Source organism: Garra rufa, chromosome 23 (assembly GCF_049309525.1).
Source record: "Garra rufa chromosome 23, GarRuf1.0, whole genome shotgun sequence".
Lineage (NCBI taxonomy): Eukaryota > Metazoa > Chordata > Actinopteri > Cypriniformes > Cyprinidae > Garra > Garra rufa.
In genome coordinates, this window is record NC_133383.1 from 26515364 (window position 1) to 26528702 (window position 13339).

Consider the following 13339-nt stretch of genomic DNA (forward strand, 5'->3'; position numbering starts at 1 on the left):
GTTGCTGTTGGACAATGTGAGAGACACCTTCCATGGGCTAAATATCATGTTATTGGGGTCGCTTCAGTCCGCAGACATGAGAAACATCCAGCAGCAACACTGTTAAAACCTCTGGGGTTGAAGACCGCACTGGTCTGTCTCGTTTTTTTCTTGATGACCCTGAAAAGAACCAAAAATCTGTCATTTTTGATTGTGCAGATAAGAATAAGGTATCGCTTGAAACTGCAACGAGTCTACTTTTATTTGTGTATAGTCATGATAACAACAAAACAATGTGTTTTTGTAAAATAAAGAAAATAAACTCTCTCTGCCATCTCGGTCTCTGTCATCTTTCCTCACAAACACGTAAAAAAAAAAAAAAAACATCCTGAATCTCAGTGAATACCTGCCTCACAGACATGAGAAATATATGTATAGAAATCTTGAGATTTATACAGCTGAATAAATAAGCTTTCCATTGATGTATAGGACAATATTTGGTTGAGATACAACTGTTTGAAAATCTGAAATCTGAGGGTGCAAAAAAAAAAAAAAATCTAAATATTGAGAAAGTTGTCCAAATAAAGTTCTTAACAATGCATATTACTAAGTTTTTATATGTTTACGGTATGAAATGTACAAAATATCGTCATGGAACATGATCTTTACTTGCATAAAAAAACATAATTTTGACCCATAAAATGTATAACATGCTACTTGATGACTGGTTTTGTGGTCCAGGGTCACAATTAATTTTAATCACGAGTAGTAATAGATTGTTTATTTGTGCAGGGACAATTTTTGCCCCTTGTCCCTTGCCTTTTTAAGCAGAGGCTGAAAGTAAGCACTGTTGGCTTTGCGCAGCATTGCTGGATCGGGGCCGAGGAAACCACAGGTAACACAGGCATGGAGACCACACCACACACCAGGCATGAAGCCATCAATAGTTTCACAGAATACAGGTGTGAATATTAGAAGAGGACATGGCAGTAATATACTGTAAAAATGGCACATTAATAGACTGATCTTTTGTGTTCTTGTGAATGTGACGATTTCATTTTTGTGTGATGAAAAAGGTTAACAAAACAGTTCTTTTATATCTCGACAGCCAAATTATGTACTTTGTGATCGCAGTGAATAAACTACAAACCATCGACCAAAAATGAATCAGGCTAATCTGATTAGGACCACCTGAGGGCAAATTCTATATTAAAATTGCAGAAATAATCATGAGGCAATTAACCTTTAAATAAATATTTATCCACATTAAATATATAACAGATTGGCCAACTAACGTACTTTTGTGGTTCCTGCAATCCATTAGCACAGTTACATGCCGAATGGCTTTTAAGTACCATTTCAAAGCTTGTGGAAAAACCTAAACAGGAACTCAGCAGCAGCGAGACCTAAATTCGCAGCACTTTGAGAAGGATGTCACGCAACGTGGTTCCTTTGCGGATTGTGAGCGAGTTCCACTAAGCCTTGGAGACAGATGCCTCTCTAGTTCCCACACACTTCCCTCTTCGCCGAGCGTAGATGTTCACCCAATGGTTTTTCTGAAGACGCACTGTCAACATAACGACATGACAAGGATTCATGAAGCCTGACGGAAACGTTATCAAATATGCATTAAATCTCACGACTTGCGACACGGAGTCCCTCACAACATTTGTGGAAGTAAGCCACGTTGAGTGAGTCATGCGTGGTTTGTTGCCATTACGGGACGTTGGGGAGATGTACTGTATTATTCCAAAAAAACAGGATTGAAAAAACAGAGTTTTCAGAGTTAATTTGCTCTTGGTGTACACGGTGTACATTTGCTCAAGTGATCAATCAGAATCTCTCGAGACGTTTCTGAATTTCAGATTTAGCACGACTACATACTTATTTTCATTAACACCTAGCTAAACCCACTAATGAGATTCTTTAACCTGTGCCTAATTAGGCATCGGTAAGGACAGCAGGAGCCGATGTGGGATTTAATCTCCCAGGATTTCGCTTTGATCATCCCTTAACCCAGAGCACAGCCCTGGGGGCCTGGTTTTAGCCCACCAGCGCGCCTGTCCGGGGGTGAGAAGCACAGCGGGAAGGGTCGAAAGTCTAGAGTACTGTGGTTGGGGATGAAAGTCAGGATTGGGAATACAAAGGCGAAACGAAGGACTTTGCTATTAGGAAAGGTAAGTCTATTTACAGCTACGCTGTCAGGGGAGGAAGAGAGAGAACAAGGGAGTGAAAAAAAGACAGCTTCGGGAAACATTTCCCCTGATTGAGGAAGAAACAAGGTGAAACAAACAAACCAAGCACATGAAATGCAGTGAGAAGAGCTTCAAAGCCTGCAGGTTGATTTAGCAATTAAGTTCATTAGCATATGGTTGACTTAAGTACGCGGCTTTAAAACACAAAGACATCATGTCGAAAAACAACACAAGATTATACTCAGAAATAAATCATACATGACAGTGATACAGTTCGGTAACACTAGAGATACAATGTTCATTATACTAAATACTCCCACATGCCGTATCTCTCCATGCATCCCTTAGAACGTAGCGCCTGAGCTGGCGTTTCACGTTAGAGAGTGTGAAAACACATAGGCTGTCTCTAATGGTTTCCTTTCGTATTTTTCTGTTTTCAACGCTTATGCTAAAAACTGAGGTGCTTAGTCAAATCACTGAGGCTTGAAGAGCAGAGAGGGCTAAATTATTTACACTCAAATGAGGGCAACGCCGACGACTTGCACGTTGTAAACAAAAGAGCTGGGACATTAGTGCAGTTATTTACCCTGGAAACTTAAGCCAGTTAATGAAGTCCACTCAAAAATGACAAGCTAAAGTAGCAGCTAGCATAAACAAGCTCTTAATAAGGAACAACGCCAGCAAAGTGTTCTGCTGTTGATAAAGTTAAGGTTGTGCCTTACAGTCCCTTATAAAAAAGTACTGCAGTATAAATTACTATAACTATCTTTTCTGGTGTAAAAACAGTAAATTACAATAAAAACAAAATCTGCCAAAATGGCATATAGACAGAGCAAAATGTTGATTATACAAGATGTTGATCAGCCAACACCAAAAAGTTCATGTCATATTGTGTTTTGTATGGTGTTAGCATAACAACATGCTAACGTTAAACTACTAAAATCAGTTCCCCAGTTCATTTTGTGTTGGAGGTCTGCCATTTGAACAGTTGCTGCCTAGGTAGGGCACTACAAATCTGCTGTTGTTAAAGCTAAAGTTACGCCTTACAAAAGGTTATGTAGTAAAAATAACTATGTCCCTTATGAAAATTAACCATGGTTTTGTTATAGTAAAAGTGTAGTATGGCATGTTTTTTGGCATATTGATTACCTACAGTTGCAATCAAAATTATTCAACCCCCTTGACCTGCAAGAGATTTTGCTGCAGAGAACAACATTTTGTGAAAACAATTCAACAAAGGCATGAGTAAACTATTAAAGTTTATTAATACACATTTGAGTAATTCTGAGAACGTAAGTTGATGAATAATGACAAAAAATCGAATTGGCTCTAAACATTCATGTTCAAAATTATTCAACCCCTGAAAGTAAATTTGGTGTAGAATCTTTTATTCTTTAAAACCACCAATAAACACTGCCTGGAAGTGCTTAGATGCTTCTGTCACCTTTCTGCTGCAATCTTGGGCCATTCTTCCCCTGAAAAAGCTTTCAGATCACTGATAATCTTTGGTTTTTACTTTGCCACTGCTTGCTTCAAATTCAACCATGTATTTTCAATGAGAATTACATCTGGAAACTGAACAGGCCACTTAAAAACATTCTATGACTGATTCCTAAACCAAGCTTAAGTAGATTTGAACGTATACTTTAGGATGATTGTCCTGCAGGAAAGTCCATTGATTATTAGCTTTAGACTTTGCACAAAAGGCATCACAATGTTTGCCAAAATGGTCTTATACGTTCATAAATCAATGATATCCTTTGTATGGTCATGTTTTCCACTTCCTGCTACAGTAAAACAACCCCATAACAGGACTGGTTCACCTCCATGTTTGATGATGGAGATGGTGTTCATCTGCTTATAAGCTTTGTCATTTTTGCACCAGACATACTGCTGATCCATACGCCCAAAAAGTTCCAGTTTGGACACATCACTCCATAAAACAATCTTCCAGAACTCCACAGGTCTATCCAAATGAATTTTGGCATGTTCAAGGCAGCCTTTTTTGTTCTTCTTGGTCAAGAGTGGCATTCAGCAAGATTCCTCAACATGAAGACTACACTTGTCTAGTGTTCCTCTTGTACACAGCATTGAAATATTTTTCGTCCTTTCGTTGGGTCATCTTGCAAGTCTTTGGCTGTACATTGCAAGTTTTTCTCAGTTGATCTGATCAAACATTTTATGCTATTGTGCTTTTTTGTTCAACAGCCTCAAAGGTTTTCTGGTTCAACACACATTAACCTAAGGAATACGGCTGCCAGTTGTGTCTCTAGGGACTTGTAATGTCTTAGACATCCTCATGTAGTTTTAGACTTTCTAATATAGCAAACTATTTCTTCTCTATTGATTTTGTGTGAGCTTTGTTGACTTTACCATATTTGCTACTCCCTATCAGCACATGCATGGGCTAAGAGTATACTATGTGTAACACCCCAAGCTAATTCCATATTGAATAAGTTTGTAAAGGCTTAAGGCAATTTTTTAAGACAATTTTGTTCCTGACCATAAAAACAGCAATGTTGAATATGGGTTGAATAATATTGGCATAGCTGTGTTATTAAAAATCCTATAACTCAAAAACATTAAATTATATATTGACATTATCACTTTTTAATATGCCAGAAAACTGTTGTAGATGCAATTTAGTACTGGATCTTCAGAAAGAGCAAAAAACATTTGTAAAGTACTGCAGTCTCTGGGGGGGTTGAATAATTTTGATCGCAACTGTATATTGATTAACCACAGTTTTACTACAAATACCTTGGTTAAACTATAGTTAGCGTAGCAAACCATGGTTAATTTGTGCTTACAATGGTTAAACTATAGTAACCATGTTTTTTGGCTTTATTTGTATTAAAACCATGGTTAACTTTTGTATTGTTGCAAAGTAGTGGATTCATGGAAAAACAAAATGTCCAAAATGATTAGCATTTACTTAATGAGGCAACACCAAAAAGCTATAAACTATATATACTCTGTGTTTACTATTTATTAGTGTATGTTAGCATACAGTAGCAATATGTTAATGTTAAACTCTATTGGAATCTATTGAATCAACTGAATTTCCATTTCATTTTGTGTTGGAGTTGCGCCATTTGAACAGTTGCTGGGGAAACAAAATGTCCATTTACTTCATGTGGCAACACCAAAAAGCTATAAACAAAGTTAAATCAAACTAAAAATGTCCTATTTTGACACAAAAATGTGTTTATTATGTGTTTTAATACATGTTAATGTATCATTATGTTAGCATAGCAAAATGCTAACATTAAACTATCAAAATCAATTGAGAATTGAATCTCTAGTTCATTTTGTGTTGGAGGTGTGCCATTTTAACAGTTGCTGCCTATGTAGGGCACTCCGGACAATATATATATTAAAAAGTGTTCTACTATTGTTAAAGTTAAGGTCATGCCTAAGAGTCCTAAGAGTACTATGGCAGATAAAATGGCAAAATGGCAGATAAAACGATCATTCCAACCATTATGAAAATTAACCATGGTTTAATTATAGTAAAAGTGTAACCATGTTTTTTTTTTTTTTTTTTTTTTGGTCATATTGATTACCATTTGTATGACTACAGTTTTACTACAAATACTATGGTTAAACTATGGTTAGTGTAGCACATGAGAATCAGTTGAGAATTGAATCTCCAGTTCATTTTGAGTTGGATGTGTGCCATTTGAACAGTTGCTGCCTAGTCACTGAAGACAATAGAGTCAGACTCCAGACAATAGTCAGACTAGTCAGACTCCAGACAATAGTCAGACAAGTCAGACTCCAGACAATATCAATGTTCTGCTGTTGTTAAAGCTAAGGTCATGCCTTAGAGTACTATAGTAAAGATAACTGTAACTGTGTATTCTTGTGGAAAGTAGTGGGTTCATGGAAAAACACAATCTGTCCAAAATGGGAGATTCAATGAGTGAAATTGATTACAAGCCGTTAACTTCATCAGGCAACACCAATAAGCTATAAACAAAGATTAATCAAATAAAAAAAAAATTGTGTATTTTAACACAAAATATGTTTACTACATAATGTATTATGGTGTTAGAATAGCAAAATTCTAATGTTAAATTCTATTGAAATCAATTGAAAATTGAATCTCCAGTTCATTTTGTATTGAAGTTGCACCATTCGAACGGTTGCTGCAACCCTTATGAAAATTAACCATGGTTTTATTAAAGTAAGTGTAGTAACCATGTTTTTTTTTTTCTTTTTTTCTCCGTATTGATTACCATTTGTATAACCACAGTTTTACTACAAATACTATGGTTAAACTATGGTTGGTGCAGCATATGAGAATCAATTGAGAATTAAATCTCCAGTTCATTTTGTGTTGGATGTGTGCCATTTCAACAGTTGCTCCAGGAACTCCAGAAAATATCAACATGTTCTCAGGCAACACCAAAAAGCTATGAACAGAGATAAATCAGAGATAAATCAAAAAAATATGTTTACTACATGAGGTTCCATGGTGTAATGGTTAGCACTCTGGACTCTGAATCCAACGATCCAAGTTCAAATCTCGGTGGGACCTGCTTTTGGGGGCAGCCGTGGCCTAATGGTTAGAGAGACGGACTTGTAACCCAAAGGTTGCAGGTTCGAGTCTCAGGTCCGGCAGGGATTGTAGGTGGGGGGAGTGAATGTACAGCACTCTCTCCACCCTCAATACCACGACTGAGGTGAGTCCCTTGAGCAAGGCACTGATCCATGTTCACGGTGTGTGTGTGTTCACTACTGTGTGTGTGCACTTGGATGGGTTAAATGCAGAGCACAAATTCCTAGTATGGGTCACCATACTTGGCCTCACTTCACCTCCTTTCCTTTCCTTTCATAGCAACATGCTAATGTTAAACTCTATTGAAATCATTTGGGAATCAAATCTCCTGTTCATTCTGTATTGGAGATGTGCCATTTGAACATTTGCTGCCTTAAGAAACTCTGGAGGTCATGCCTTAGAGTCCCTAACAACAAGTTCTTTAGTAAAAAAAAAAAAAAAACTGGAGGTCATGCCTTAGAGTCCCTAACAACGAGTACTATAGTAAAAAATAACTAAAATGAGTGAAATGTTAGTTACAAGCCATTTACTTAATCAGGCAACACCCGATGAAGCTATAAACAAAGTTAAATCAAACTAAAAACATCTTATTTAAACATAATTAAAAACGTATGTATCATGGTGTTAGCATAGCAACATGCTAACATTATACTATCAAAATCAATTGAGAATCTAATCTCCTGTTCGTTTTGTATTGGAGGGGCGCCATTTTAACAGTTGCTGCCTTGGTAGGGCACTAAAAATCTGGACGATGTCAACAAAGTGTTCTGCTGTTGTTGTCCCTTACAAAAAGTACTATAGTAAAAATAACTGTAACTCCGTATTCTGTTGGAAAACTAGTCGATTCCTAGAAAAACAAAACCTGTCCAAAATGGGAGATTAATCGAATCAGTCAAATCAATGAATCATTGATTACAAGGCGTTATCTTCATCAGGCAACACCTGATAAAGCTATAAACAGAGTTAAATCAAACTAAAAATGTCCTATTTTAACACAAAAATGTGTTTACTATGTGTTCTAATACTTGTTAATGTATCATGGCGTTAGCATAGCAACATGCTAACGTTAAACTCTATTGAAATCAAATCTCCTGTTCATTTTGTATTGGAGATGCGCCATTTGAACAGTTGCTGCCGTAAGAAACTCTGGAGGTCATGCCTTACAGTCCCTAACAAAAAGTACTATAGTAAAAATAACTACAACAAGTAAAATGTTAATTACAAGCCATTTACTTAATCAGGCAACACTTGATGAAGCTAATCAAACTAAAAACATCTTATTTTAACAGAATTGTGTTTAATATGCTAACATTAAACTATCAAAATCAATGAAGAATCAAATCTCCTGTTCATTTTGTATTGGAAATCCGCCATTTTAACAGTTGCTGCCTATGTAGGGCACTCCAAATCTGTCACTTTGGTGCCACACAAGGACAGAAAGGATGCTACATTAGTAGCAGACAACAAGGAAACTCACTAGGTTTTGAAATAGAGCCAATGTTTTCAAAATCCGTGTGTACCATAGTTAGTTTTATAGAAGAATAGTTGATCTCCCCATCGATCGACATGGCTGCGCTGCAAGAACTACGGTAAATTTTCAGATATAAACGGGGCTTTGCTGTGCCTAATGTTTTGTGTCATAAATCAATGCTAAATGGCTAGCTTCGTTTGATAATTTGAGCTCTTGGCGCGAGGTGCAGCAGGCTGTATTTGACAGCTGCACATTCTGACTCCAAAGTCTGCTTTGCCCGGGTTTCTTGAAAGAGATGTTACTCCCCGCGCTCAGCGGGGGGACGATTTTATTTGGCACCAGACAAAGTATTATCCAAATGTACCTATCTACATCAGATAACCTAGCAGCTTCAGTCTGTCTCTGGATTTTTCCAGTTCAATTTCCGTGCAGGAAGTCCTCAGAGACGGCAAATTATACAGTCCATAGCAACACAGGTGCAAGCTGGCTGATATACTGAACAAAGCAGCAAGGCCACCCAGCATCATCTCCGGGGAGGGAGGGAGAAAGCAGATAAAAATGAAAATCCAGACATTTACTTGTGGATTAAAAGATTAGAAGGGCAATGCAACCATGTATATGAGACATACGATGACATATAGTAACATGAAAAACTGCCTTGAATTTAGTCCGTTTTTTTTAAGCAGAGATAGTTGCTCACCCACATTTTCAAGGGCGCAAGCATACACACTAGCAAAAATGGCAAATTGATAGACATGGTTTTCTCTCCGACATGTGTCAATTTTCAAAGGCGTGAAGCGACTTGCGACTGAAACGGGATGCGGCGAGGATCGCTCCATCAAAACAACATAACCTTGATGTCTGCAGTTCAATAGTTCCCGCCTGAGCTACACACACCATTTACTCCACCATCTCGAGCTTCCTGTGGATAAACAGGTGAACGAGAAATGTGTCGACGAAAAATAATAGCGTGGGAGACATGGGAGGAAACAGACAAAGGGAAAACTGACGAAACTTGACAAAACTGACAGAGAGAGGTGACAGACAGACAGAAGATCAATGGGTTTCTGACAGGGCTCTTCTGGCGTGACAGCTGCGTTAATAATGCTAATGTGTTAATGATTGTGACATGTGCAGTTTTAGATCTGGGGGCAGAAAAGCAATAGATGAAGTCTGTGGTGCAGTGAAGGAGTTACATGCTGATGTGAATGACTATGTATTTTCAAAGACGACTAGACGGTGGGTTGTCTGAACCAGGGTTTCTAAGACATTTAATTCAAAGGGCTTCTAAACATAATCATCTTGCAAAGATAAGATTCTGGCTATATATTTTCCTGCATAAAAAAAAATACATTACTGTTCAAACAAACGTTTTATGCTCACTAAGGGAGCATTCATTAAAAATACAGTAAAACAGTAATATTATGAATTAGTATTGCAATTTAGAATAACTTTATATTTTTATATATTTTAAAATACATTTTAATCAGCCATTATTTCTTTAGTGTCAAATGGTCCTCTAGAAATCCTGCTAATATGCTGATTTGGTGCTTTAGAAACATTTTTATTATTACTATTATTATTTCAGGATTAACTGATTTATATAAAGTAAAGCATGAACAGCATTTGTAAAACAGTACTGTATTTATAATATAATGTTTACATTTTTTATCAATTTAATGTGTCCTTGTCCCCAAAAAATAAATAAAATAAAATTAATAAATAACATAAAATAAATAACTCTTACTAACCCCAATCTGGAAATGCACACTAATAATAATAATAATAATAATAATAATAATAATAATTTTATATAGGGTTAGAGTTATATATATATATATATATATATATATATATATATATATATATATATATATAATACTATGAAAAGTATGAAGTATATAGTATTAAAAATAAAAAAATAGTAATAATTAAATATTTGGCCTTTGTTTGTCACTGTGGTAAAGCCAAATCCAATATAATTTGAACACTTAATATTTACTTAAAGTAAAATTCCCCAGATAATATTTTTTATTTCACTTTTCCCCTACAAAACAGTTCTTTGTCCAAAGTTAAAGAGGATTTTGAGTAAATATTCATTTATAGAGCACTTTTAACCTTAAAATAAAATAAAATAATAAAATAAAATAATAAAAACTAGCACTAAAACGCTGTTGTACATTACTGATGCGATCCTTCAAATAAAACAAGGTGATGTAACAAGCTTGCTTGGTAGCTCAGCCGGCACAGGATTGGACTTAGGATGTGGAATCTTTGGGTATGAATACCGTGGAAAAACATGACTCATGATGAAAGAGCTGAAAGATGAGAGAATGAAAAAAAAAGCTAAAATGGCTTAACTGATTGTGCTTTTACATCACATTCGCTTTTGTTCATACTGTAGCAGGGCTCGCAAAATCGCTAGCCCAACGTCCCGGGGCTATTGTATTTTCCAGTCGGGCTACCAAAATGTTTCACCGGCCTGCCCGACAGGCTATCGTAAAGTAGAGGGCTCCTGCAGGTCCTTAAACTCCATAAGAAGTTTCTCTATGGCTCTGGATAAAACTTCAAAAGGCAAAAACGTTTTTTTTTTTTTTTGCCCAATGTTAAAGAGGATTTTTCATATAGAGCACCTTTTACTTTAGTATTACTCAGTAGTAATATTAAATATTTGTCAATGTGGTAAAGCCAAATCCTTGGCTCTTCTCTAAATGTTAAAGATCATTTTTCAGTTAAAAAATTATTTATAGAGCACTTTCACAGTTTTTCTTAATTGATTTGACACTTTTCTCCAATGCAGTTTACTTGTTCTCAAAATAATTCCAGCCATCCAAACACAAACTTATCAACTTTACTGCAAAACGAAGCACTGCATTTTTTTCTAGTAATGCATTTATTAAAAGTAAATTTTAACATCAACGAATCTCTACTGATTCTCTACAATTCTTCTGCTATCACCCATGAGAAAAACGAATTCATCCTCTGCTGAAAAAACTACAGCTAAAATTAAAAAAGCTTACCTCAACAACTAGTTGACCATCCTAACCCTGTGCTATGTTAAAAATGGCCAGAAAATAATTATCCTCCCTAACATTGGTAATTATATTGGTTGTGTTACGAGCCTCCACTCATTGTGCACTTCATTAGTTCACTTTTCTAATACTAGGTCTAACGCATTTAGTGCTTTATAACACGGTGTGTTATCCAACTGCAGACGGCTATGACAAGATAGCAGAATGAGGCTATAAAAGGGTGCACATGGTCAGCAACAATACTCAGGTATGCTGTGACATTTAAACAATGCTCAACTAGTGTGAAGGGCCTAATGCGTGCCAAGAAAATATTTCCCACATCATTACACCAACACTATGAGCCTGAACCTTTGACACAGGGCTTGATGGATCCATTGATTCACATTGTTTCTGAAAATTCTGACCAAAGCCTACATTTTCTTGCTTTTAACTGACAGAGATACAACCTGGAGTGGTCATTTGCTGTTGCAGCTCATCATCTTAGGTTTGATTCAAGAGATTCTCTTCTGCATAGCATGTTGTAAAGCTTGCTTACTGTCACCTTCCTGTCAGCTTGAAGCAGGCTGGCCATTCTCCGCTGACCTCTCTCATTACTGAGGCTTTTTCGCCCACAAAACTGCCGCTCACTGGATGCTTTCTGTTGTTCGCAACATTCTCTGCAATCCCTGGAGACTTCTGTGCATGAAAAATCCCCGGAGATCAGCAGTTTCTGAGACAGCGAGATCACATTTTGTCCCAATTCTGATGTTTAGTTTCAACAATAAATGAAGCACTTGATCACATGTACGCTCCAGTCACCTCTAGCTTCCTGTGAATTAAACTCTGGCAATTTTAGAAGCGGTTACTAGGCAGATGTCAGTAAGAAGTATGAAAGCTTGAAAAAAATATGTTCAATACAATTAAATCAACATCCTTTATTCTTGAAAGAATAAAGGACTATGAATCACTGACTCACTTACAACACATAAAAAGGGCCATTTTTAACCTATTGAACTATAGCTGGTTTTCCATCCAAAGTTGTAAATTTAACAAAAAAATATTGGAATATCACATAAAATATTTGCGTATAAGCACCATTTCCATCCAAAGAGTCAAAAGGGAACAAAATCGTCAGATGCGGATGCCCTCTGTTTGGAACTCAATTGTGTAAGACACAAGAAGGCAATTATACAGAAATACTTAAACAACATTGCTTGGGCATTTAAGAATGACCATAACAACATTTCAGGTGCTGTGCAACAAGATCGATTCGCTGGTTAGTCAACTTATGCCGTCCCATAGCGCAGTCATATATCTGATGCGCATGGAGGAATTTATTAGGCAAATGCATTTCCAACTCCCATTATATTTACATAAACCCTTTGACGCATAATTCAAAAACCACCACAAGTGAGTGTAGAAATTTGTTGCAATTTTTTGGGAAAATTTTAGTTTTTAAATTTGGCATTTCCATCACTCGTTTCTACGATGGCGTTTTAGTGCCACATTAAAAAAAAAAAAAAAAAAAAAAATCTAATATTACGAGAATAAAGTCGAAATACTATGAGAATAAAGTCGAAATATTTCAAGAATAAAGTCGAAATATTTTGAGAATAAAGTTGAAATATTATGAGAATAAAAAAGAAATTACTAGAATGAAGTCGAAATGTTTCGAGAATAAAGTCAAGAATAAAGTCGAAGTGTTATTACTATGGTGTTTCCGCGAGTCCACTCGGATGCAACAATGTTCAACTAAATTAGGTCTGGCAACTTCTCAATCTGGTCCATTTGCACGTGCAGAATAGTCTGTACTCTCAAAATATTGTAACTTTAATTTCTACAATTCACCTACGATTACATTTTTTGAAACATTTCAACTTTATTCTCAAAACATTTTGACTTTATTCTAAAAGCATTTAAACTTTATTCTTAAAACATTTCGACTTTATTCTTAAGATTTAGACTTTATTCTCAAAACATTAAGACTTTTTTCTAGAAGCATTTTGACTTTATTCTCACGATTTCGACTTTATTCTCGAAACATTTAGACTTTATTCTTGAAACACATTGATTTTATTCTCAAAATATTTAGATTTTATTCTTAAATTGATTCTTCCTC

General features: G+C 36.0%; 1 protein-coding gene and 1 non-coding gene across 2 annotated transcripts in view; one reads left to right on the top strand and one right to left on the bottom strand.

Annotated features, from left to right (window-relative positions):
* Positions 1–13339, bottom strand: part of LOC141298989 (leucine-rich repeat transmembrane neuronal protein 4) — a 134476-nt gene that overhangs the window by 47981 nt on the left and 73156 nt on the right. The gene's annotated exons all lie outside the window — the stretch shown is intronic.
* trnaq-cug (transfer RNA glutamine (anticodon CUG)) lies at positions 6646–6717 on the top strand. The gene has a single exon. It is a non-coding gene; the product is annotated as a tRNA-Gln (tRNA).